This window comes from Pteronotus mesoamericanus, unplaced genomic scaffold, assembly GCF_021234165.1.
Source record: "Pteronotus mesoamericanus isolate MK-2021 breed Mesoamerican mustached bat unplaced genomic scaffold, CSHL_Meso_final contig_90, whole genome shotgun sequence".
Classification (NCBI taxonomy): domain Eukaryota; kingdom Metazoa; phylum Chordata; class Mammalia; order Chiroptera; family Mormoopidae; genus Pteronotus; species Pteronotus mesoamericanus.
The window spans coordinates 13,485,489-13,510,572 of NW_026555277.1; the positions used below are offsets into that span (position 1 = coordinate 13,485,489).

Sequence of the window (25,084 nt, forward strand, 5' to 3'; positions counted from 1 at the left end):
GTCTGCAGTCTCCTTTAAGTCAATATATTTTTTTAATTTCATTCTTGTTATCTGTGATGATTTGGAGGAATCTTATGTGAGACTATATGGCTCTCTATACAGGTGCCATACCAAAATAGATGAGATTTTCTTCAGCCTATTTCCAGTGTCATAAAAATATAAATTTGATGCTGAAACACCCAAGTGTTTCACTTTGAGGTATGAGCCCAGTTTTAATGACAGGATTTCAACATTTCTTTCTCTTCCTGTGACCTTTTGGATGAGCATTCCTTGATAGTGAAATAATTATTTCATTTTATTTATAGGTTCAAAATATTTCTTGATGCTAAACATTGTAGTTTAATTGGTTTATAAGGCAATTGCAAAATACGCTCCCATTAAGAAATATATAATAGTCAGAAATTATGAATGGGGTTTGGGTACCATAATGTCTAAAGCTAGCTAAATAGGCTGGAAATCACTGGAAACTGTATTGTAAAATATTACATAATAAAAAGTAATCCTTGAATATTTTCCCCCAAAAGACTACTAAGACTTATTTAAATATCGTATCCTAAATTACTTACATATTTTTTAAATTAATAAGTTAACAGTCCTTTCTTTCATTTACTAGTTCTCCAAATCTTAAAGGAAAGAGGTAAAAAGGAAAACTAATAATCAAAAAAGAGAATACTGCTTCTATTCCATAAAGCTCTCTAATAACTATTTTTTCCACAGAATTCAGTTTGGACACAGTAGTTTCTTCTGATGCCCTGTTTTTTTCAGTCCCCAAATTAAGAATGATTTGAAAGCATCAATTAAAGTTGTATTCACTTACCAAAAATAAAGCATCAGAGGACAATAATGGAAGTCTTTGAAGGCACGGACCCTCCTAAATAATTATCATCTGTTGTGCAGGTCATAATTTAGATATTAAATTATTTGGGTTTTTTACAAAATTAAATACAAAACACTAACTACCTTTTTTCGTTTGTATTTAAATATCATTTGCAAATCAGACTTCTAGACAAAGAAATTTGTTATTATTGCCATGAGGAGAGCCGGGGTTTGGACAGCCTGCGTACGCATGTTTCCCAGGGCTGTGACTTACGGTATCAGCCCTCATGCTTCCCTGATACGACTCTTTGAGATAAGCCTGTGCCAGACAAGCTCTAGTTCCATCAGCTCCAAAGCCAAACGAATGCTTGCATCAGAAACCACTTTATTTTATTTGTATTAATCAGAAGTACGAATCAAAACAGAAAATTGAGCTGTCACAAAGGAGCCTGTAAAAAAATATTTGTTTCAACGTAAGGAAAAATTGAGTTTGGCATTCCTAAAACTAATAATCATTGTGTTGTCTTTTAATTATTATTTTCTTTTTGATCTTAATTCTTTTCATATTTTCCTAAGTCTTCTGGCCCAGGGATTTAGAAATGGTAGAGTCCTCCCCATTCTTTAAAGTTCCAACACGCACTGTGTGGCAGATGTAGTTAAGATGGTACTGTAACAGAGATACATGCAAAGTGCTATAAAATAAACTATAAAATAAAACCACCGTTTGTTTCCATTCCATTTGTTTGTTTTGTACCTTTTTTCAGGAGGAATTTACACGAACGTTTATTTAAAAATATATTTTAGTGCTTGCACAAGGTAGCAAAATTAGGTGTGAGTAGAATTTGAAAACAATCACTTTAGACCACAAAATCTGGGCATTATGCATCTGATTTAAAAAATATTTTTTATTTCACATTCTGTGTCACTTCATGGCTTTTTGGGGGGAGAGTCATTGAGGAAATATAAAAATAGATATCAGATAATTAGGAAATGTAGGTACAGTAGATCTGTTAAATGTTCTGCTGGTATAGGGTGACAACATAAATGTTGATATGCACCTGACAAAAATAGTGCTCTGGTATTCTTGGCTGTGAGCTTATTTTATCTGCTGTGACAAAGAACTGACTCTCTCTATCGCTGAGAGTGTGTGTCTAAAATGGAAGTTAAATTGTCTAGACAACTAATATTAAAGTTCACTTATCAGGTTAAATAAACTTTCCAGTACATGGACTTCTGAAAGAACATGCATTTTTAAGTGTAAATGAAATCTTGAATTTCGTAATGGGTAAAGAATAGAAAATACACATTGTACTACTTCTGTATCTTTTTTCAAAGTCAAAATAAGGTATTCTTCCTTCTCCTTTTCAGTTACATTGCTCTCAGAACTGAAAAGATATTGTTCTTAAAGCCAAATATACTAGGTTGATTTAGATACATTTTCACTGTCAAAATAAAGATTTAGGTTTTACATTTTCAATTTACATATAATATTTATTTAAGACTTTTAAAAATCAGTTTTAAAAATGAAGCCATTTATGGTACCTAATTTCTTAACTCCCCTTATATGATAGTTTATAGCTTCAAATTTAGCTGGTGGTATAGAATAGCTACACTGCAGTTATTTACCCAGGAATATTTATTTTATATCACCCAGTAACTTTCAAAAACTTATCATCCAAGAGACATTATATTCATGGCAGATTAGCTAAAGTCTAGGCTGTTCATCCATTTATTCCTCTGTGCTTTCCCCAAAGCCACAGTGTCAGAGATCTATGAATCTAGGCTATATTTTGTTAGCTACCCATCACTTAGCTCTTTTCTAAGACACTGAGCGGTCTGTAGTGGAGCAGACCCTTTAGTTAAGGCAACATTGTGCAAACACTTTGTTTTTTGGTATGTTTTTCATATTTTCCTCATTTTGATGGTTTTTGAATACCATCAAAAATACCTAAAACACCTATTAACATCTCGAAGACCCATTTATTTCAGGTAACACAGTGTGGAGAATGGTAATCCAAAGAATCCTGTGAACTACTTAATGGATGAGTTTACTCCTTTTGCAGTAGAGATAGAAAAACACTCTCTGGTGAAAATATACATGCCACTATTGGGTGACTTAGCTATCATAGTCTTCAATATTAAAAGAGAAACGCTCATGTAGGTTTCATTGGGAGGCATGTATGAAAAGGTTCATTGAAGCACTGTTTGTGGTAGTGAGAACCTAGAGGCAGCCAAGGCGACTGTCACAGTAGCGTACACCACATCACAGTGTACACATGTGTATACAATGTGGTATATGCGTGATACATCCTATCATGCAACAGTCAGTTGCAAGAAGGTGGAATTAAATAAAGTGGCATAAATAGATCTTGAAAATATAATCAGAATGAAAGTATACCATGAACCCTACAAGAGATCAAGTAGAGTATATGCTATCCTAGCAAGTGATTAATACTTCATCTGCGGCATTGTACCAGCTTCCTACCTTCAGGCTAGTTATTATCTACTTATTTTGTTTTTTACTTGCGTAAAATTTTGCACCTATATTAATGGTTCTCTTCCTTACTTTAGTGGTATATCTAAGCCTCTTTGGGAAGACCAATATACAAATACACAGAATTTTTTTTACTTTAAAATAAAAAATTACTAATTCTGTTAATTACAGATGGCATTCAATTCTTTACTTGTGTTTCCATTTTTTAGGCCTTGTAACTAAGGGAGACAAGAAGAAGGATATTTGTATATGTGTGTGGTAGTTCCAAGCTTGGACAAGGATGTTCCTGTGGCCAAGATAATCTAGTTTTATTAGTACCTTTATGGATTCATCAGCTTATTGAATGTGTGTGAGAAGATAAACAAAAAAAAAAGCAGTTTAAAAAGTATTGTATTCTGTAGAACCTCTTCTTGTGAAGAGGACATTGTTCTTTATTTTGTAACAATAAAAATCAGGAATGTGACCTTAGAAATCAAGAATGAGGAGAGTATATAAATCCACAATAGTTATTAGTAGCTTTTAAAATGACATTCATTGGTAGAGGTCAGCCAAAAGTTATATCTATAGTTATAGTTTTAAATTGAAATTGCAATTCAAAAGAACTTATGGACCCCTATATTCATAGTGGCACTATTCACAATAGCCAAGTGCTGGAAGCTGCCTAGTGCCCACAAGTGGATGAGTGGATTAAAAAGTTGTGGTACATTTGCACAACCGAATACTCCACAGCAGAAAGAAAGAAGGAATTCCCATCATTTGCAATGGCATGATTGGAACTGGAGATTATTACACTAAGGGAAATAAGCCAGTCAGTGAAAGACAAATAGCATATGATCTCACTTATAAGAGGAAACTAATGAACAAAATAATCTAACAAGCAAAATGGAACCAGAGACATGGAAACATGGGACGGACTGACAGCTGCCAGGGACGAGGTGGGGAATGGTGGAAAGAATGGGAAGGGATTAGAGAAAGCACATATATGGATGACCCATGGGCATGGACAAAGGAATGGGGATAGGCTGTGGGAGCAGGGGATGGGCTGGGCGGAAGAGGACAACGCGGGGAAATTGGGACAACTGTAATAGAATACACAGTAATTTTATAAAAAATAAGGAATTGTGGTAACAGTTCTGGTCTCAAGGTTAAAAGTGTATTTCTTATCTACAATTGCATATAGGACAGGTAAGAACTGTTAAACACAGGGGTAGCTACAAAAAAAAAAAAAGTGAAATGGAAGCAATTGCAGGGAATCCTGACATTGAAAAGTCCTGCTGATTGTAAATACAATACAAGCACAAGTTTATTTTGTTTTTCTCCCAGTGCATCAGGCAATAGAAGCCATACTTTATTTGGACTTTAAAGAGCCCTAATTTCATGCTATATAATAAAGCTGTTAAGTTTGATGGCATCATTTAATTTACTGTCCTGTGATTGATTAGAGGTAGTCTAGTACAGTGGCTAAGAGCCCAGGCTCTGGAGTCAGAAAGATCTGGGAAAGCTTCTGATTTGGACAATTACTAGTTGTACAACTTGGGGTATGTATGTAATCTTGGAGACTATTTTTTAAATCTATAGAATGGGATAATAGTAGTAGAAATTTCCTAGACTTATTGCAATAATTAAATAAAATAATGCTTATAAAAGTACTCAGCATATTGCCTAACATATGAGGTCTGTCCAGAAAAAATCCAGCCATTGTTAATATAATGAGAATGGTTTATGTGACATCGATGTAATCTGGCAGCCAAGGAGAGTGGACTGCAATGTGTGTGTGTGTGTGTGTGTGTGTGTGTGTGTGTGTGTGTGTGAACAACACTGACTTCACTGTACTAGTCAATGAGGGGGTAGATGCCATTGAGTGAGCATTAGTACTGTGTGGCCATCACATTCAAAATGACTGAGCAAGTAAAGCAATGGATCTGCATCAAATTTTGTGTTAAGCTTGAACATTCCTCCATGGAAACTATTTGGGTGATTCAGAAGGCCAAAACTATTGGCAACTAGTGATTGGAAGCTTCATTGCGACAACATGCCTACTCATCCATTGCTCTTGTGCAGAGTTTTTTGGCGAAACATCAAATCACCCAAGTGACTCGGCCCCCCTACAGCCCAGATTTGGTGCCCTGCAACTTCTGGATTTTCCCCAAACTAAAATCACCTTTGAAAGGGAAGAGATTTCAGACCATTGATGAGATTCAGGAAAATACGATGAGGCAGCTGATGGAAATTGGGAGAACTGTGTGAGGTCCCAAGGTGCCTACATTGAAGGGGACTGAGACATCATTGTCCTATGTGCAGTGTTTCTTGTATCTTGTATCTCCTTCAATAAATGCCTCTATTTTTCATAGTAAATGACTGGATACTTACTTTCTGGACAGACTTCAGTATAGTGAGTAATCAAATTTAACTATGTGATTATTATTGCTAGACCTCACTGAGTTATACATTCTTTTAATACTTTAACCATGTGTGTTTCTCAACCAAGAGCAATTTTAAACTGAGGGGACATTTGCCAATGGTTTGAAGACATTTTTGGTTGACACAACTGTAGGGGGCTGGGGATAGAGTGTGGGAGATGCTACTGGCATCTTGTGGCTAGAAGCCAGGGATGTACTAAATATTCCATTGTGCACAGGAGAGGCCTCTGAAAAAGAATTATACAGCTCTAACACACAACATGGCAATAGTGCAGAGGTTCAGAAATTTGCTTTAACTATTTCTTTTTGAGCCCTAAGCTTAGAGTTGTTATTTTTTGCCATCTTCCTAAATGCTTTAAGTCTGTCCACAAATGTTAAAAGTATCAAAAGTGTACATGATATAGAATATAAATTAAGATCCTTGTCTACATGTTGGCTTGTTGTCCTGACTGGGAATTGAACCCCCAACCTTTGGTTGATGGGACAACATTCCAACCAACAGAGCTATACCTGCCAAGGTGAGATAATTATTTTTTTGTGTATTATTTAATATATACTGGTATATAATGCTCTCTTCTGTTGTATAGTCAAATCTGTGACTCATCTATATAGTCACAATTTCTTTCTTAAGATTTTCCCATAAATTGCAAGTTCTATGAAAGAATTTTAAGATTATTTCTTAAATTGTATTCCCTAGAATATAGAGTTAGTTTTAGGATAGAGTAATTATGTAAAAATGGAAAATTATTTTTATTGGAATTATTTTATTACTTATATAAGAAGTGAGTTCTTAAGAATTGCTGTACATGATATCTATAACATCATGAATATTTAATAAATGTAAACATAGGTAGAAATATAAAATAAAAACTTAAGCATGAAATATTAATATGTAAAATTAAATTTAAATAACCTAGTCTGATGAGTACAATGTATGCAGCTCTTTGCAGAACCAAGTGTGATACTTCTGTACTTATGTGACCAGGAGTACACCAAATTTATTATAACCTTGAAAGCAACAATGTATAATACTAACATTATGGGTTGTTTCTGTAATGAGTTTTGTTGTACTGATGTGCTTAGAATGAGATGACAGGGATTCTCGTCCCTAGGTCCTTTATATCTTAAAGTCAGAAATCTATGCCCTTCTTGGACTTCTTCCATGTTCAGTAAAACTCCATTATACATTTTTGCTATATTCAATGAATTTAGAATTTTATGTGGTGGTACATAGTGATTTATAACAGCCTTCTCACTATAACAAGGAAATCATGTGTTAATCCCATCACTTTAGGATCAAATGAATGAACAAAGAGAACAATTTAATTTTATCTGAATACTCTGGACTGTGACAGAATGACAAGCTTAGATAAAGCAATAGATAGTTTTTACTTCTCTCTCAGCATTGACTTTATTTCCACATGATGTATTCTTACTGGAAGTATGTGGTAGAAATCACTTGAGACTTAAATTCACTTGTAGAAAAATATTAAAAGTCACAAGAGTATTATTAGTGGTTGAGTGTCACCCTGAATTTGAGCCGGTCAGAGGAATTTTGAATGATGTTCAAAAGATGTACAAAATTATTCAACATGTTTATTGATGACCTAGCTTGTAAAATGAAAATATATAATCTATAAAATTAATAATGCCATATTTTACAGATTGGTACTGGGGAGTTATTGTTGATTATATGGATTGAGAGTTACTTGAAAAATTGAAAAAAAAATCAGAAAAGAAATTCATGGGTTAAAGATTAATGGAATAATTCCACTAGTTATAGATGAAAGTGGGCCCATAAATAGAGGATATGAAAGCTAGGGCCTTCTTTATTCATAGATTAGAAGCTAAATATGAATAAGAAAAGAAGTATTTTTAAAATATGTTTATAAAACTCCAGTGTTGTATAATGGAAAGTCATTGTTTAAGAACTACAATATAATCCATTCATAACTTATAAAAGAAACGGGAAGTTTAATGATCTTGTTAAAAATGGAGCATACTTCTTGTTATAGTAATGTTTTCTTTTTTTGACAATCATGCAGGAATAAGTACTGTTAATGAATGAATTTCCTGCTCATAATTGAAAACACGGAGATATGGCTTTGTTTAAATAAATGTGAGGCTAAAGATCCATTACTTTCAGCATCTTTATCTTGATTTTTATTATGTTTATATAACTCATGATTCTAATTACTAGGATAAGCACAATGATTTTTAAATTTTCCATAGAACCCTAATAAAAAATCAGGACACAAAATTTCAGTACTTTGTTGGACACAGGACACTTTCTCAAGACTACACCTGGATATTTAATAGGCAAAACATAAAAGAAAGACATTCTGGTTGAAAAACGACAGATGACCTCCCCAAATGTCAGGTATCTATTTAATTAAACAACCTTTGTATTTAAAATACTAAAAACTTGTACCTGTTCTGATATGCATAGAAAGATGATGATGTTCTAGAAATTAAATTGCCAACTGTTAGGATTTTTCACAAATTGGTAACATGAAATATTCATGTATGAGTTGCTATATGTAAAGTTGAGGTCAGCATACATAGAGTTTAAAGAATAAAAATTTATAATGGAAAAGCAATTTTTAAGAATGTTCACAGCAGCTAATGCTTCCTAATTTGCTAGGGTGAGACCTATGAGGCAGCCATGCGGACCTCCCTCTCAGGCTTGCGGCCGGGCCTCTGCTGAACACCGAGATGCAGAAGCTACGCGTGCTGCGACAGCTTCCAGCAATGGCTGAGCATGGCATGGATACCAGTCCAGGCATTCTTGAGAGGCTTGGGGCTCCTGTTTCTGACAACTTTGGGTTGAGGGCTCACCGTTGGCCTAGTAGAACTTTGAATGGCAAAGCAGTCTATGATGCAGACTCTTCCAACCCAATCATCCTTCCTTCCCTTTCTCCTTTGCAAGGTTTAGACCTGCATTCATGTCCCATGCACTACCTATTCCCGTCGTAGGCGTTTACTCTAATAAATCTCTTATGTGTCTAGTGCAGCCTTGGCGTCTGCTTCTCGCAGGACTCACAGTAACCATCCAGGATGCAGTAACTGCTTGATTTCATCATTAGCCCCTAAAGCAACACGAAGAAATAGGTATCCTGATTATCTCAATTTTAGTTTCTGTAATGTTTTTTGCAGCGCACCTTTTCACATTGACCAAGCTCAGCATGTATGGAGCTGCTTGGCAGTCCTAGCCTTTCTACTTTGCTTTGACGCAGAAAGATCCCACCCCCTTTTTTCCCTCCTCCTTTAAGTCTACCAATAGCAGAGGACTCTGAGTCTCTGTAATTTCCTCAGAAGTTCACATTTTAAAGTTTGCATTGCTCCTTAACTCATGTAGCTCTAGATATAAAAAGATACCCTACTCTATTTTGAGCAAGTCCATGCCAGTGTGGAATCATAAGGAGGTTTGTTTTACCTGAATATGCCTTTCTATACATGCTTCCAGCGGCTGCCGGTTACCTGCGCAGTGAGCGGGCTCACTCTGCGCGGCAATCCCTGCGTTTTCTCTGTGCAAGGGCTCGGAATCCTTCGCAGAGCTGTTGGTGCTGTGCAGGGCAGGGATGCCTCACAAGGACCCCCCTCAAATTTGACAAGAAGGAAAGAATTTCAGCTTACGTCCTACAGGCTCTCTGACAGAGCAGGAGTCGTTTACCGTGGCAGATATTAATCTGACTATTCCTGACGCTACCATCACTCCATCATGTCCCATGATTGTTCGGTCAAGCTACTTTAGTTTCCTATGTATTCAGTGTAATAAGTCTAAAGAGTAAAGTCTCAATTTAGAGTAATTCTACGATTGTTCTTCAAAGAGGATTCAGAGCTGGGTTATGCATGTCCAACTGGTGTTCTTCTTAGGTGGCTCCCTGCTGTCTTTGAAATTCAATAACCAAACTGATGGGAATGAGGTGACCCTTGACTAGTCTGATATCACTGTTTATCTATGCTCTCTGGAAATATAATTTCAGTTAACTAGATAAAGTTTCAAGAAATGCCTTATTTTTAATATTTTAATAGGGCAAATATACTGTTAAACAAAAATATTTTATAAAACTTGTTAACGACAACAAGGAAGATTTTATTTGAGAGGAAGGGACCCCTGAGCAGGGGCTTTGCAGCAGGGGATTAAGATCAGGCAAACTCTGAATAAAGGACAAGTGGAGATTTATAGATAAAGAGTGGGGTGGGAAGGTCAGGGAATGGACAATTGCTAAGAGGACGCATCGAGGCTGTGAGAACTTGCTAGATCTACTGGACAGGGTTCTTGCTGAAGGCAGGACAGGGTGATAAGATGTTAAAAGTAAAATATATTGAATTCAACCCGATATCCAAGGTGATGAGATGTAAGGATAGGGGAATTTTTGCCAAATTTATTCAGCTGGATTCTGGACTAATCTGGCCAAAGACAGGTCAGGGCCTAGAGAAGGGGGTTCAGAGAGGTCTGACTCAAGTTTGGTCAACAGAAGAGGCTGAGTCAGTAAAACAGAGATGGTCTTTCCTTTTGTGGTATGAGAGGCCTCTTACTCTTGAACAGCAGATAGCTCTTATAGCCAATGAGGAAAGCTCAAATTGAAGAATTACGAAGGGAGAGAAATTTGATGCTGAAAGTAGATAACTAACCTAGCTAAACTTTTGTAAATAGTAAGAAAAGGAAAGTGTAGCTAGACAAGTGAAAATTTGAACACTTTACAGCTTGTATGTATGCACAAAATAAAACATCAATATACAGGCAACGCATTTCTGGATTCCATTAAAAATGGTTAGTTTCATCAAAGAACTCTGTTTAAAGCCAGTTTCACTTCTAAGACAATACTTGGTATAGCCTCCTAGGACAAGAAAAAAATACTTTGTACAGTAATTTAATATTTTTATGTACTATCAAATAATTTGGCACATTCTATTCAAAGTTTCTTTTTTCTCTTTTGCAAACATTAGCTTTTATTTTATTTAAAAGATTCCAAAGATTTTTTTTAAATATTTCTCATCAGCTATTTGTCTTTTGTGGAAAAAATTAAACTTTCAAAATGAAATTAAATACTTCATTAAGTCACACATTTAGAGACTTAAGAGTGAGGCAGTGATTCATTTCTTAAATGAAGCAAAGAGCCCCATATATATTTTTTTTTTTTTTTTTTTAAAACCCCCCCCCCCCCCCCCCCCCCCCCCCCCCCTTTTTTCTTTCCCTTCCCCCCTCCCTCCCCCCCCCCCCCCCCCCCCCCTTTTTTTTTTTTTTTTTTTTTTTTTTTTTTTTTTTTTTTTTTTTTTTTTTTTTTTTTTTTTTTTTTCCCATATATATTTTTGAAGATAAATATGATGAATTAAATCAAATGTGATTATCTAAGAATCTTAACTAAGAGAATATACATAATAAATGCTTATCTTGAAAAATTCTAGTACCATCTACTTGACAAAAATATATATTTAAAAATGATTGTATTTAATTATAGAAGTGATCGAAAATATCCTGAGGTCAGAGAATATTAGAATATAAATTTAAGCCAAGAACTTTAAGGTATTGATACCTTAAAGACCTTAAGACCTAAAATCACCTAATTCCTCTCATTTCTACTAAGAGCTCAATTTGTATATTTGAGCACAATTTTAACACATCTTTTATTCATATCATAATCAAGCTATGGAAATTATAGCTATTTTGGCATTAATAATTTTCCCTTTTCCCTAGGAATTATGGAACAAGAATTTTCTGAACTAGAATAATAATATAGTACATGCTCTCTCAAAATCTCAAACAAGCATATTTTTACATGATTCTGTTTTTTAATGGAAAAATCAGAAATTGGCAGAAAACACTTGAGTTTTATAGAAGTTTGCTTTCCTGATATCTTCTCAAATGTAAATAAATTAGGTATTTTTTCCCATAGTTTGGCTGCATTAAAAAAAAAAAAAGAGTTCTTTCAGTGAAAGAAATGGAAGAAAACTCCCTTGACCTTGGCCAGGCACACAATTATTTTGCAAATGAAGCGGTGGTGTGTGTGACTTATTTAATGAGTCAAAATGTGCATCAGGTTGTAATCTGGTGGCTGGTGTATAACACTAGAACCTGACCCTCGGGTTACACCAGCTCCAGTTAATTTATAAAAACAACACATACCTGTAAGGTTAGCCTGGAGTATATGATTTACTAACACAATGCAACATTTTAAAACTTTCTACTTAGTTTATTGTTTTCTTTTAAACTAATGTACTAGAAACATTTCTTGAAGGTGACATTGCCATCTTGATTCTCTTAAAACATTCCAACTGAGGACAGCAAGCAGGAGGATGAAGTCATCTTTAGAATGTATAAATGTGTCTCTCTTCATTCATGCTTTATATAATTAATTTTATGTTACATTGTATGAGGTGTTATGAGTTTATACGGACATGAAACATCCATTTAAATACACTTTAATCCCTTTAAAATTGTAAAGGATTATTTCTCTGAATGCCCTTCCATGACTCACTAGATAAGTCAATGCTTAGAGGAGAGTGACAGGGGTCAATGCCGATGTGATGCCTAAGCAATTGCTTGATTTTGTGCTGTCAATGAGTTGTTGGGTATGTGTAGAAACATATTGTGCATGCTAGTGCTTCTCTTGTTCCTCTGAATCACAAGTCATTTCACATTTGGAAACATTAAAAGGAAGGTGATGAAATATGTGAAACATTTACTTGATGAAATGTTATAATTTTCAACTCTTATTTTTCATCCTGAGACATTAAAGATGTTGACCCTTCAAAAATGGATGACTTAATGGAAACAGCTACTTGAATTCATGTTGTCTTGTACATGAGTATAGCCTTTTTATGTCCCACTTAACTGCACCCAGTGGGATGATTTGGGAATGAACTTGCTGCCACAGTGAGCCTGCGTCTGAAGAGAGAGCCAATATGAAGTGTCTGGGGTGTCTATATGAAGTCCAGGAGGAACTTTCTATTTGCAAATAGTATTGGAATGGAGAACCCAGCAGTGGGTAAAAATCTGCCCTCAGTTTTAAATATGGGTAAAGGTTTCTTTGAGTTGGCATCCAAGATAGGATGACATAAAGCCTGCTCTGGACAGTTCCACTTTGCGTCACTTATCCCGAAATAATTATAAATAGCCCTCCCTATTACTCTCAGAATATCTGGTTTGAAAGATAAACTGTCTTCCTTGGGAAGATTTAGAGTTAAGGTCCTTAGTACAAGAGGGAATGGCAAAATGAGGCAGACTCAAAGAAAAGAAGCAATTGTGGATGAGGAGTATACGCCTTTGAAAACACAGCCTTTGAAATGATACAAAAACTTAGTTACCGGGCTAATGAACAATATCACATGTTAAGTAGCAAGGGTAAACTGATGTGGGAACTTTGGCCAGGATTGCTCCTAGGGCACTGTTTGTCAAACTTTCTGATTATGGTCAAAATACAAGAGGTATTTGTTAAAATGCAGATTTCCTGAAGAATGAAACTTTCCCTAAAGTGGGCATGGAATTAGCATTTTCACTAATCTTCCTGGTGATAGATATTCACACTAAAACATAAGAACCATTGTATTAGAGATGAGAGAGGGGCCAGCAGTTAGAAAGAAAGAGGTGCCATCCAAAATGTTGTGAAGGTGGATTGGTAGAATAAAAATTACAAATAAATATATAAACTTAAAGAATCTGAAAGCCATCTTCATTAGTCCTGGATAATTTTAATAATCTTCGCATTATATTATATAAGTTGGTTATGATGTCCTAAGTAAAATTGAAAGGGTATAATAGATCAAGAGCAGAGTTTAGTGGATGGTGATATCCTATCATATAAAGGTTTTCTTCAACAAATTATAGAAATGGAGGAATGTTTTGTGGGAAAATGGTAGCCCAAATAGAAAAAAAGAGTAATCCAAGCTATTAGTGGTTCTGAGAGCATTAAAATGACCTTAAAATGAAATATTATATAAATTTATTTTTGGAAGAAGGGCATGAACATACACACAGTGTTTAAATTATGATATGCTGGATGTTAGGCAATAAGTTTCATAGAAACTGGGGGAATTTGTTTCTAAGTCAGCAATGACACAGTATGCATTTCTACCTTGCTGCTCAAAGGTGGTCCACAATCAACAGTACAGACATAAGGAACGCAGGATCTCAAGCCCCACCTCAGGTATACTTAATCAAAATCTTTTAATAAGATCCTCAAGTCATTCAGAGGTGCCTTAAAATTTGAGAAGCAATACTGTTCATGCAAAAGTGTCTGAAATGATGACAATTTTGCTTGTATTTGGGAAGCCTCATTTCTAGTGGAAAGAGAAGAATTCCAACCCTGCTATCATTCTGAAGTCCTTGCAAAAACATCATTGATAAAAACAGGAACATTTCACAAGCAGTTCAGGTTGTTTGGAGCCATGTGGTGCTGTAGAGAAAGCTGAAATCTTGCCTGTGATTAGGGGCTATCAAAATCAAAATAAAATGTACTTCTATGTTGTGAGTGACTTTTTAGTATAGTAAGCAATATTGTTTCATTGACATCAAGTATCTACAGGTCCATATTGGTTGAGAATGCATTTTGTGTCTATGAGCTTTCAAGAAATCATTGGCAGAGTTTTATTTTTGGGGAAAAAAAAATATATATATATAAAAAACTCATATATTCTGAAAGAAAGGTGAATAAAAAATCATGGAGATAAATTTCCTGAAATTTGGAGGAAGATGGACATTCATAAGATTGTTTTCAATCTATACTGACATCCTCATATCTTAGTGAGAAGGCAGAAAAATTATATAAAGTGTAAATTAAGAATGCAGTCAACTCCTCAGTTAAAGGGAAGCTGATGGAAGGAGGTCATAGATAAGCTGAAATTACCGTGAAAACACACAAATCAAAACATCATAAAACATAGACTTGATATAAATCTATTTTTTCAAAATTATATTTGTTACCTCTGCAGTTTAGATCAGCATTTTCCAAAGAGCACTCTGCTTTCCCAACTACCCAAATGCTTGCTTCTAAAGGCATCTTACAGAGCAGTGTGTTTGGGAAACACTGCATATGTTATTCTCTTCTCATTGAACAAATATTTATGGAGTAACTTAGAACCTTGTATGTTATGCATTACATATTAAAAGTGGTAAGCTGACTTGAAGGAGGGAGACATTTAATTTTGTTCAACCTGGTGTTTTCAAAAATTAACTGTAGAACTCCTTTCTTGTGAAATATCTGTCAAAACTACTTTCTCAACATTTGGACAGGAGAACTAGGTAACAAAAGGGAGTGTCATGGTCTTACACCCGCAGTGTAGCATGTGTTCTTTTCCCCACTATTGCATCTCATGCTGTTGTCATTCTTCATGTTTCAAATCTCTGGCTCACATGTTCCATGGTCAGTCCTGATCCACAAAATATTCTGAGGGCTCTGATTGGTTTGCCTCCTTGGCAACTCTCAGTAAATCTTTGCTTCTTCCCCCCATATTAATCCATGTAACAGTATTCCTTATAATTGGTATTGATGAACTCAACAGTTCATCAACTGTTATTGATGAGTTAAGATTTGAACTCAAATCTTAAGAAAGATTTTTTTGTCCTTTGCCTATTTTTATTCACTTTTCTTGGGGAATTTGATATGGATGCCAAAAATTTTCTTCTTCAAATTACAAAGTATTAACTTCCTTATCCCATATTATATTGGGAGTCATACAACATATCTCTTTTGTTCCAGTTATTTAAAAATTTACATTTTTAAAAATGGCAATCATAATACACTTTTTCTTGAAGTTTAACTGTTGAGCAATAAACACATATGGTATGTAAAGTTTACTAAGAGATCCAAATAATAGGTATCTTCTAATATGTGGACGTTTCTGCTGATGTATAACAGTTTTTATTTTTTTTTATTTTTTATACTTTATAAGTTATTTTTACAATGATAAATCAGAAAACTTCCAATCCACCTGGAATAATATACTAGGATCACTATTAAGGTTTAGAGAAGTACATGTTTCAATGATGTATTTATGCCTCCATTTGTTCTTAACCCCCTTGCATAAGTAAAATTACTAATATGTCCATAAATGTATTATTTATAAAAACTGATCAATTCTGTATGGTGAAAAACAATCATAGACATTACTATAATATGTAGTTCCTCTTTATGCACTCTTAGAACCTTTGCAAATTAGGCATGCCCTCCTACTTTGTTATTCATAATTTATACTCTAAAAAGTTTACAGAATGATAACTGTAACTACAGGCTGTATTTAGATTCAATGTCTTACTGAATAGTTCTCATTTAGCATTCAGAAATGTAAATAGTTACACAGGTAAGTAATGAGGTAAATTAAAAGACCCTATTTTCTTTATTATATTGCATAAGAACTTATCCAAATATAAACCTCAATAAAGTAATCTATTCATGAACTCCTTACTTGCTTAATTATGAAATCTGAGCACTGAAATGAATAATAGTCCCCAGACATATTTAGACTGTCCCCTTGGAATTTATGTTTTCTCCACCAATAGAGTACATTGTCATGAATTAAAATGAGCACTTAAATTACTGTATATGAATCATGTCTACATAAACTAAATTCATTGGTATCAAATTTATAATAAATGAAGTATGAATTTTAAGAGGTAGCTTGTTCTATTTATCCATTCATTCAAGCAACTTTTATTGAGTGTCTACCGCATGCCATACCCTGAGAAAGACTGGTGATTATATAAACGAGACTTAGTTTAAATCAGTCATGGAAATAAATAATTATCAGGAAATATGACAAGGGCTAAAATAAATGTTATATTAACTACCATTAGTCACTGATAAATGACCACGTACATTTTAACTAATAATACCTTGTTGCTATTTTTTATTTGTTCTTTCATTTGTTTATTCCCTTATTCACATAGTAATTACTGAGCACCTACTTTGGGCCAGGAACTGTCCTTGCACTGAGAATATATCGGTGGATAAATTTTAAATATATTTCTTTACCATTAATTTATTGAGAGGATCTGAATTTTAAGTCATCTAATCTTTTCCTATTTATAGGATCTGCAGATACCCATATTTTAAGGATGTTAAGAGCTATTGATAGATGGTATAAATTTAAATGACTTTGATACTAAGCTACTTAAAAAGAAGCCTTTCCTCTGAACTAGGCCTCTAATCCAGTGTGCTTGTAATTTTAATAGACATGGCAGGGCCACTCTCTGAATAGGAATAGTCCCTTTGGAGCAGTAACTCTAATGGGTTTGTGTAATAGGTGCCTTAGCTGAATTAGTTAATAGTGGTTTCCTCTTAGGAATAAGGGCTGTGAACACAAGAATGGGGGTTCCACACTTCTGGTCCACAAACAAGCAACATCAAAATGACTAAGGCGTTTAACACACACATGCGCGTGCGCTCGAGCACACACACACACACACACACACACACACACACTCTCTCTCTCTCTCTCTCTCTCTCTCTTTCCCCTCCCCTCCCCCCAACTCTTGGGTTCCCACCTCCAGAAGCTGGAATTCTGATTCAATAGGTGTATGGGTAGGCCTATGAGGCCATATATTTTTAGAAAGCTACCTTGATTATGCTGCTGTGTGAACAGATATTGGAACTATTATTGGAAGATTAGTTATGACCACCCAGATTGAGAAATTTCAGATCAAATAAAAAATGAGGAGGATCTTTTCCTGGGACTCTTAACATCTAGTGATCAGAAACCGTATCTTAACCAGGTTTTGTTCCAGGCATATCCTGGTATATGTTAGGCACTTAATAATTATTTGCTGAATGAATGAGTGAACTTTAAGTATACTTTACACTGATCTACTAAATTTCAGTGTCTGTTCATTTTAACTGCCTAACAGGAATTATCTCTGGGAATTGTTAGTACTTCTTTATTGAAGGAAGCTAGATTCATGATCCCATGTTGGTCAGTATCCCATTTTATATTCATTTCTTTCTGGACTCATGTTCTCTTCTTAAGTTGTGGAATTCCTGAGAAGGAAAAGAAAAATCACCACTTGCTTTTTAATAGTTCTTGTAATAATAGCTCCAGTGATTTTTGGCAAGGAGAATTCAAATATTCTTTTAGACCTTACCACCAAAACAAAAAACCTTTTTTTATTGACTTAATTTTTAAACTTTAAATTATTCTACTAAGTGTCAAGATCAAAAAGACCACTGATTTTTGGGACTGAGGAGGCCATTTGACTTCCAACCCAGAGAAAAATTAAACTATTTTAATCTTTTCCTATGTAGATCACAGGAACAATGCCAGAAATTTTGAAAGGGGTCTAAGAATAATAAAATACAATGATGCCATTAATAATGTTAACTAATTATAAATAAAATATAGGACAGATAAAATAAATTTAGAATAATCTATATTTGGTTTAAAAGAGCAAAGACAGAGGGGTGGCATGTTTTTTTGCCTTCAGGCTTATGGAGGCATATTTTTAGAACAATATAAATAGTCTCTTCTAAAGAGACAAATTACACTTACGTTTATTAGTCAATTTGTCTGGAAAATGCCATACGTATTTTAATCCAAATTTATATGTGGATGACCTGAGGCCATACGTTGCATGATAGGGAGGGTCTTCTGGAGCTGTTCTCCAGCAGAATACAGGATTATTTGTGCTTAAATGTTGGCTTAGTGTCTGTCATTAAGTTCAAGACTGTTATAAGTCAAATAAATGCATATTAGCACTAACTAAGGGTAAATCACTGTACAAAAATGCCAAAGATATGTGAAACTTAATTCCTGTTCTCAAAAAGTTTATAATTAACAAAAAGAAAGTTGTACTTAAACTTTTTGATTCTTTGAGTAGGTTGAGCTCTCATCAGCCATATACAGTCATTTGATATAGTTTAAGAATATTATCTCTAACCACAATATATAGTGGATAGGAATTCTAGATTGGAATCTGTCATTTACTTAAAAAGATTGCATTTTTTTCCATTTTTCTGAGCTGTAGTTTGGTAATCTAAAAAATGAAGGAGTAGAGCTAGGTTTTCTCTAAGTTGCTTACTTACCTTAAAGGTTTTTATTGCAACATATTCATATTTGTGTGTGTACTATCATGGTTTGCTAGATTCCCTTTACTGCAGAATATTAGAATTGTTATGTTCTAGGTGCTGTCCATATTCTGTTTGACTGTGGTTGAGTTAATTGAAATGTTGAACCAGGTAATATATTGTATAAGATCATTTCCTGCTTTAACTAAATAATCTCATTGGTTAAAGAGATGCCAAGGCTAGGTCATTCGCCAAAACAGACAAGCGGACACATACAGTATTCTTCAAAACTGGGCATATAGATTCTTGCCTTTCCTGTGCCAAATGGAGAAGAATGTGTGCATGTGTGTGTATAACATGAGTTAGCGCTATAGATAACCTATAACCAAAGGCCCTTTAAGTGATGAGGTATAAACATATATGCCATTTTCCTCACACATATTTTCTAGTTATTGGGGTTTCCATCAAAGCAAGAGAAAAAAGGAAGAAAGAAAGGGCTAGGATGGAAGCTGTGGGTCGAACCCTACCATTCCATCTCTGCTTTCTTCAAACACTATCCACTGCACCATTTTCTGGAAATGGAGGCACTTGATCCTCAGTTTTGAGACCATTTCCAGCTAATAATCAGGAAGTAACCCCAACCCAGAGTCAGGAGAAAGCCCCAGTCTACTTGCTCTTGAAGCCGCCTCTCACAGAGATGAGAAACCTACTGATACAGCGGGAGGTATTTCAGTATTATGGGGAAAAAGCACCTATTTTGGCTTTAAGATCAAATTTGCTAAACCTCCCCTAATCTATGTTTCCTCATGTAAAAAGAGAGAAACCAGTAACTATGTTTAAGGTTGTTTGGTAATGATGATCTTGTATGTCATTAGGTAGTCTCTGAGTAAATAGTGGTTTTTATTGTACACCTAAAATAATATATTCACATGCAAATCAACTGCGTAGACTCAGGTATGGATTAAATGGTATGGGCATACTTATGAATACACATGTATATCCATGATCTTGCCCATTTTGGTGATCACACTTGTTGTATAATAATTTACCTAGTAAGTAGGCACTCCTTTAGTTCCTAGGAATATTTGCACTTCGAGGAGACTTTAGGAACAATCTAATCCAGTGGCTTTCAAATTTCATGTTTTAGAGATAGGACTCCAGGTAGGGTTAAGGGACAGAGGAATGGGTGAACAGGCAGGGTTTTGTGAATGCATCTCCAGATATCTTCACCCAGAATAACTCCAAGCTTGTGTGTTTCATTTCAATGTGTTGTGTACTGTTTAATTCATAGCACCGCCACCATCACAAAAACAAATGAACAATCCCCACCTGCTGATCTAGGCCTACTCCTCCTTTCATACTTGGAGTACGGACCCCAGCAAGTCTTAAACGGCTTGTGGAAGGTCACACAATGGTTGTTAGTGGCCACAAAAAAGCTTAAACCCAGTTTTTCTGTCTCCTTGTTGAAATATTTGGGTTTTGTTATTTTTTAATCCCTATCTGTCCATTTTCTTTATTTAATTCAATTTTTTGAAAAGGTTTCTAAGGTTGCAACTTCAGAGATTGATGTATAGGAAACTGAAGGGGTTTTAAATTAAACCAGTTTTTATAAAATGGATTTCTGTCAGACACTCTGAAATGTTTATAAAAATAGGATAGAGGTATGGCATTTGTTATTGTAATTTAAAATTTGGTTATTTTGGGCAAAAGTCATTAAATGTGATGTTCAGGCTAGGAAATATATGGCCACAAGTGGTCATAGTCATCATTGAATATTTTACAAGGAGGAAGTCCACAACTGTATACAACTACTCATTAAAAAACTCATACTAAATGAAATAAAACTAATTTTATGTACATAAAGTATTTTTATAAAAAGTAGCACAAGGGATATTATGTGTATTATTGCTCAGCCTGAAAATGAGGATTTATGCATGGAGCAAGTTTCTCGCCTGAATTTAATAAGGTTTTTGAGAGTATTACCATGAATCCCTCAAATTCTACCTAGTTTATAGGCCATTGTGTATGAAGTCTTCATTTTCAGACATCTGAAGCTTTGAAGAATTGGTAGACCTTTTTGAAGACTCTACTAATGGTGGTTATTATTATAAATTATTATGATGTATTTTTAAATAATGACCATTACAATATCTCTAGTCCCATGTGTTATTCTAAAATATGACCATGTTTTTAACTGACAAGAAGTAGTAAAGTCTAAGTCCCTTCCTTGTGAACTTAGAAAGAGTTTTGACTGCTTTGCCTAACAGAGTACAGCAATAGCAGTACTCTCTGACTTTTAAGGCTGGTTGAAAACAGATGCAGCTTCCATGGTGTTCATGAAGATATTTGAGCCACCATATTAGAAGTTGGATGACTCTGAGGCCATTATCTTGTGACAACACTAAGCTGCGTGGAAAAGTAACATGCAGGTGCCTCTGGCTGGCAGTCTTACATTTTGAATCATCTGATCTCAGGTTCCAGACATGTTATTAAAATCATCTTGGATCTACAAGACCAACCCATCTATCAGATGGGTTCCATTGAATTTCCTCAATGACCATAGAAGCAAAAGAATTGCCCAGTTGAGCCCTGAACAAATCCTTCACTCAAAGAATTATGACATTAATTTAAAAAAGTTGTTATTTTAATTTTAAGCCACAAAGTTTTAGGGTCATTTATAACTCAGTAGTGATAACACAACAGTGAAAAATCTATGAAAACATTGATAAAAACATAATCATTAGCTCCAAATTGGGTATTCATGGATGACTGGAGCAGAAATACAGTGCACACACCTTATTTTGATGTTTTTGACAATTAAAATAAAAATCATAGCTTTTTTTGAAGTATAATTTACATACCATGGAATTCACCCATTTTAAGTGTGCAATGCAGTAATTTTCAGTAAAGTTACTGTGTTATGTGCAATTGATTAACTTTATAATCCAATTTTAGGACATTTTTCTTTCCCCCTCCAACAAAAATGAATTTATAGGGGAATTTTAGGCTATTTTCCCTAGATAGATTTCTTGGGCTCACCTGTAGTCATTCCTTCTTCCTGAACCCAGAGTCGCTTAAATCTTTTTTCCTTATTTATAGCTGATGATGTGAGTTTGATTTGGTTTTGGAAACCCATGTAGTTCAATACCAGGAGATCAGACAAAGCTTGTATGCCTGGAGCTTCCTCAAACATTGGGTCTGGGTTGTTTTCCTATTAGAGACAGACTCTGCCTTGTTCTCTAAGAGTCTGTTTATCTTTGGAGGCCACAACCTAGTATTTAAGAGCATCGACCTTAAATTGTCTGAGTTCAAATTTCATTCCCAACACGTTAGCTTTGTGTCACTAGACATGTTACTTAAACTTTCTAATTCATACTTTACTCATCTATAAAATGTGAATTATCTTATCTACCACATAAGACTATTGCGAGTAGCATATTAGATAATGTAATTAATGCACTTAGAACAGTGCCCAGCATTGTTACAGAGTCCCAGCCTATGAAGTTCAGAAACAGTTGTGAGGGTTCTGATTGCCCGCTGCCAGGACATGTGATTCCCAATGCCGGAATTCGGTGAAAAGGAAAGGAACTGTTTATTTATAAGTTATACAGGTTTAGAATGATGGTGGAATTCTGCCATTAAGTCCCACTCCCTTTAAAACACCCACAAACACATGGTCCTGCCCCCTTAGCCAAACCAGGCCAGCTTCTAAACACGCAAGTCAGACATACTGTCTTTCAGGAAAAAACCAGAAGCCTACAGCTCAGCATTTCCAGTCACATTTCAGCATTCAGGCATCTCCCCTTAACCCGTGCTGGGCTGGACAGGCCCCAGCGTTCTCCCACCATCAGCCATGTCACTGCGTTCTCCAGCTTTTAATCCAAGACCACATGGCACCTCCTTACACACCAGAACTCACGGCAGGCCAGTGGGCACCCCCGTTGGCAGAGCCCCTACTCCCTCCTAAACCGCCTGGCAGAGAGAGACCTCTCATAGCTGTCGCACCTAGTTTAAATTCTGGCCCAGAGCTTCTGGGGGGATCCCATTTCTGGGATCTCCTCCCAGAGCGGGTTCCATCTACCCGTTCATTGTATAGTTCACATTCTTTCAGCTGTCATCAGTCTGGGCAGGTGAGGTCTGGCGACTCAGGACGAACTGCCTTCCTGCCTCCCACGCAGGCACTGGAACAGGGGAACCGCCTCCCTGCTTCGCGCAGGTGCTGTAAGCCCACTCCCGTCCCCCACCGTCAACACGGCTACAACACGGGTCCAAGTCACCCGTCTCCCTGGCCCCCTATGAGTGAGCCAAGTTGCGTAGATGGGAAGATTACCCCTCAATGGCCGCCGTCCACTTCCGCCATCGCCTAAGCCAAGGTTCATGGGGGCCATCTCCGTTCCAGGGACCTCTAACTTAACACCCCGTTTCAGCATGGTTCTAACAATACTAGTATCTGTTATTTTATGAGTATTTACCATGTAGCTGGAGCTATAATTTACATGTATTAGTTCATTTAATTTTCTCAAAAACTACATGAGACAGGTGGTATTAGTAGTTATAAATGAGAAACGGTACCCATATACAAATTGCTTAATTTCTGTTTTTCCACTAGAATGTGCCACAGCTGTTAACACCTCAGTGAACAGGTATTTTAGTGAGCATGGGGCTTACTAGAATCTTGTTGGAGACTTAACTGTTAGAATTCCCTCATTCCTCTCTCTAGGAATTTAAAAACCTCTGAAGTATTCTGTCTTCCCAGCCACACACATATCCTAACCTCTTCCCAACACACGGGCACCCTTTTTTGATCTCTAAATCTTAAATGTGGTGGTTTCACCCAGAAAGGATGGGTGAAACAGCAAATGCACCTGTGTGGAGAGGAAGTCTGCAACCAATCTTGGGAGAAGGTGAAAGTCAAATATCAGATTGGCATAGAAGATTCTGGAAGGGGGATTAAAGATGTCCATGGTCATGTAAAATAGCATTTCTCTGAAAGTCCCAAAATATATCAGTCACTTAGATCTCAGACATTCTATCTCCTTTAGGTGACACAAGAATGTTTTAAAGAGTTTTGTTGCATAGAATATAGAAGGAACCTAATCATTGAATGATTGTAAACAACTCACCAAATATTTGGCCAAGAGAAAGAAAAAGTTTTATTTAAATTACCATGTATAATAAGCATATTCTGATGTTTATTATAAAACGTCTTATGTGTGCTTGAGGGGAAATACTGTAAAATCCTCCTTTGGCTTTAACATGCATTTTATTTCAGAATAATTAGGAAGGGAAAAGTAGCCATTATCTTAATACAAATACAGGATGATAAATATGATGTAATAGTAAGAATCCTAAGTAAACTTTTGCTTTGTGACTTGGAATGTTTTACGAAAAGGTTTCTTCACAGGTTTGTCTTAAAATGTATACAAATAATTAAATTGAATAGTAAAAGTATCATAATTTGGAGACCACAGTCCCTGGATTACAGGGTGGGACAAAAGTAGGTTTATAGTTATACAATAGTTAATAAATAATACTACAATAATAAATGCTGTTTTTTGTACTCACAACTGTAAACCTACTTCTGCCCCACACTGTACATTATTATGAATAAAACCAGGAAGGTATTAGTCCTGGCTGTTTGGGCAGCTAGCTCACCTGTTCTCTTCAAGGGTATTTTGAAGACCCTCATTTTTCATCTTGTGTAAGATATACAGGCAGAACTCTTCATCTAACATGTCTTGGTAATAGGTGTACTTTGCTATCATATAATTAGGCTGATAAGATCATGGACAAATAATTTTATTTGGAAAATAATAGGGAAAAATGTTTCTTGTATGTGTTAATATCTGTCCCTCAAAGAACTGTGTGCCTTTAGTTGGTAATGATAGCCCATTTTACACCTTTATCTCGGTGCTGCATTTTAGCTCAGTTTGGGTAATACAGCTTTTGGTAATATGGCTTTTGCTTACAGCTTCTCCTCAGTTCCTAGTTATAAAATCTAATACACAGGAATGATAAATTACAAAAACACATTTGCTGCTAACTCTCTGGTAAATTCAGCAACAAAGAAGCAGCTGGTACTTTATTGACTACAACTCTCAATGTATTTCCCCAAAGTTCCAGCTAAACAAGGACGCACGTATGTTTTATTTTTTTCTAATTATGTAGAAAACTAAAACAGAATCAAGGATTGATAGGTTTCAGATTTACAGCATTCCTGTTACAATAGTCAGATGATCAATTAACCAATTTCTGAAGGATTTAATCTCACTTTTTTAACTATATTTCTAATTTTCTTCAGTTTTATTCTTCTAACTGGAAAACAGTTTGTTTTCTTTTACACTTCTCAAAGAGAG

The 25,084-nt window shown here is 35.4% G+C and overlaps 1 protein-coding gene across 1 annotated transcript in view; it reads left to right on the plus strand.

Moving 5' to 3' along the window:
- ERBB4 (erb-b2 receptor tyrosine kinase 4) overlaps positions 1-25,084 on the plus strand; it is a 994,125-nt gene that overhangs the window by 164,525 nt on the left and 804,516 nt on the right. The gene's annotated exons all lie outside the window — the stretch shown is intronic.